Here is a 3,529-nt window from a genome sequence, read left to right as displayed (position 1 = left end):
CCATATACGACAAACCCACAGCAAACATCATTCTCAATGGTGAAAAACTGAAAGCATTTCCTCTAAGATCAGGAACGAGACAAGGATGTCCACTCTCACCACTATTATTCAACATAGTTTTGGAAGTCTTAGCTACAGCAATCAGAGAAGAAAAGAAATAAAATGAATACAAGTTGAAAAAGAAGAAGTAAAACTTTCACTGTTTGCAGATGACATGATACTATATATAGAGAATCCTAAAAAACGCCACCAGAAAACTACTAGAGCTAATCAATGAATTTGGTAAAGTTGCAGGATACATAATTAATACATAGAAATCTCAGTCTTGAGGGAAAAAAACGGAGCTGGAGGAATCAGACTCCCTGACTTCAGACTATACTACAAAGCTACAGTAATCAAGACAGTATGGTACTGACACATAAACAGAAACATAGATCAATGGAACAAAATAGAAAGCCCAGAGATAAACCCACGCACCTATGGTCAACTAATCTATGACAAAGGAGGCAAAGATATACAATGGAGAAACGACAGTCTCTTTAATAAGTGGTGCTGGGAGAATTGGACAGCTACATGTAAAAGAATGAAATCAGAACACTCCCTAACACCATACACAAAAATAAACTCAAAATGGATTTGAGACCTAAATGTAAGACAGGATACTATAAAACTCTTAGAAGAAAACATAGGAAGAACACTCTTTGACATAAATCACAGCAAGATCTCTTTTGATCCACCTCCTAGAGTAATGAAAATATAAACAAAAATAAACAAAAGGGACCTAATGAAACTTCAAAGCTTTTGAACAACAAAGGAAAGCATAAACAAGACGAAAAGACAATCCTGAAAATGGGAGAAAATATTTGGAAACAAATCAACAGACAAAGGATTAAAACATATAAGCAGCTCATGCAGCTTAATACTAAAGAAACAAACAACCCAATCCAAAAATGGGCAGAAGACCTAAAGAGACATTTCTCCAAAGACATACAGCTGGCCAAGACACACATGAAAAGCTGCTCAACATCACAAATTATTAGAGAAATGCAAATCAAAACTACAATGAGGTATCACCTCACTGAGATATCATCTCACACCGGTCAGAATGGCCATCATCAAAAAATCTACAAACAATAAATGCTGGAGAGGGTGTGGAGAAAAGGGAACCCTCTTGCAGTGTTGGTGGGAATGTAAATTGATACAGCCACTATGGAGAACAGTATGGAGGTTCCTTAAAAAACTAAAAATATAATTACCATATGAGCCAGCAATCCCACTACTGGGCATATACCCAGAGAAAACCATAATTCAAAAAGACACATGCACCCCAATGTTTATTGCAGCACTATTTACAACAGCCAGGTCATGGAACCAACCTAAATGCCCATCGACAGACAAATGTATAAAGAAGTGGTACATGAGTTGAGGAAGATGGCGGAAGAGTAAGACACTGACATCACCTTCCTCCCCACAGATACATCAGAAATACATCTACACGTGGAACTGCTACTACAGAACACCCACTGAACGCTGGCAGAAGACCTCAGACCTCCCAAAAGGCAAGAAACTCCCCACATCCCTGGGTAGGGCAAAAGAAAAAAGAAAAAACAGAGACAAAAGAATAGGGATGGGACATGCAGCAGTGGGAGGGAGTTGTGAAAGAGGAGAGGTTTCCACACATTAGAAGCCCCTTCGCGGGCGGAGACTGCGGGTGGCGGAGGGGAAGCTTCAGAGCCACGGAGGAGAGCACAACACAGGGTGTGGAGGGCAAAGCGGAGAGATTCCCGCACAGAGAGACGGTGCCGACCAACACTCACCAGCCCAAGAGGCTTGTCTGCTCACCCGCTGGGGCGGCCGGAGGCTGGGAGCTGAGGCTCGGGCTTCGGAGGTCGGATCAAAGGGAGAGGACTGCGGTTGGCGGCGTGAACACAGCCTGAAGGGGGCTAGTGCACCACGGCTAGCCAGGAGGGAGTCCGGGAAATAGTCTTGACATGCTGAAGAGGCAAGAGACATTTTCTTCCCTCTTTGTTTCCTGGTGCGCGAGGAGAGGGGAATAAGAGCGCCGCTTAAAGGAGCTCCAGAGACGGGCGCAAGCTGCGGATTTAGCGCAGACCCCAGAGACGGGCATGAGACGCTAAGGCTGCTGCCACCACCCAGAAGCCTATGTGCAAGCACAGGTCACTCTCCACACCTCCCCTCCCGGGAGACTGTGCAGCCCACCACTGCCAGGGTCCCGTGATCCAGGGACAACTTCCCCCGGAGAACGCACGGCGCGCCTCAGGCTGATGCAACGTCACACAGGCCTCTGCCGCCGCAGGCTCACCCCACATCTGTACCCCTCCCTCCCCACGGCCTGAGTGAGCCAGAGCCCCCGAATCAGCTGCTCCTTTAACCCCGTCCTGTCTGAGAAAAGAACAGACGCCCTCAGGCGACCTACTCTCAGAGGCGGGGCCAAGTCCCAAGCTGAACCCCGGGAGTTCTGTGAACAAAGAAGAGAAAGGGAAATTACTCCCAGCAGCCTCAGGAGCAGCAGATTAAATCTCCACAATCAACTTGATGTACCCTGCATCTGTGGAATACCTGAATAGACAACGAATCATCACAAATTGAGGAGGTGGACTTTGAGAGCAAGATATATTATTTTTTCCCCTTACCTGTTTTTGTGAGTGTGTATGTGTATGCTTCTGTGTGAGATTTTGTCTGTATAGCTTTGTTTTCACCATTTGTCTGAGGGTCTGTCCGTCCTTTTTTTTTTCCTTAAAAAACTTTTTTCTTCACAATTATTTTTAATAATTTTATTTTATTTTATCTTACTTTATTTTATTTTATTTTATCCTCTTTCTTTCTTTCTACTTCTTCTCCCTTTTATTCTGAGCCGTGTGGATGAAAGGCTCTTGGTGCTTCAGCCAGGAGTCAGTGCTATGCCTCTGACAAAAGAAAGCCAACTTCAGGACATTGGTCCACCAGAGACCTCGCAGCACCATGTAATATCAAACAGCAAAAATCTCCCAGGGATCTCCATCTCAACACCAAGACACAGCTTCACTCAACGATCAGCAAGCTACAGTGCTGGACACCCTATGCCAAACAACTAGCAAGACAGGAACACAATCTCACCCATTAGCAGAGGGGCTGCCTAAAATCAAAATAAGGCCACAGACACTCCAAAACACACCACCAGACGTGGACCTGCCCACCAGAATGTCAAGATCCAGCCTCATCCACCAGAACACAGGCACTAGTCCCCTCCACCAGGAAGCCTACACAACCCACCGAACCAACTTTAGCCACTTGGGACAGACACCAAAAACAATGGGAACTACAAAACTGCAGCCTGCAAAAAGGAAACCCCAAACACAGTAAGAAAAGCAAAATGAGAAGAGAGAAAAACACACAGCACATGAAGGAGCAAGGTAAAAACCCACCCGACCTAACAAATGAAGAGGAAATAGGCAGTCTACCTGAAAAAGAATTCAGAATAATGATAGTAAAGATGATCCAAAATCCTGGAAATAGAATAGAGAAAATG

This window comes from Physeter macrocephalus, chromosome 2 (assembly GCF_002837175.3).
Source record: "Physeter macrocephalus isolate SW-GA chromosome 2, ASM283717v5, whole genome shotgun sequence".
In the NCBI taxonomy this organism is placed as follows: Eukaryota; Metazoa; Chordata; class Mammalia; order Artiodactyla; family Physeteridae; genus Physeter; species Physeter macrocephalus.
The sequence above is the reverse complement of the archived record's forward strand: the minus strand, read 5'-3'. Positions refer to the sequence as shown.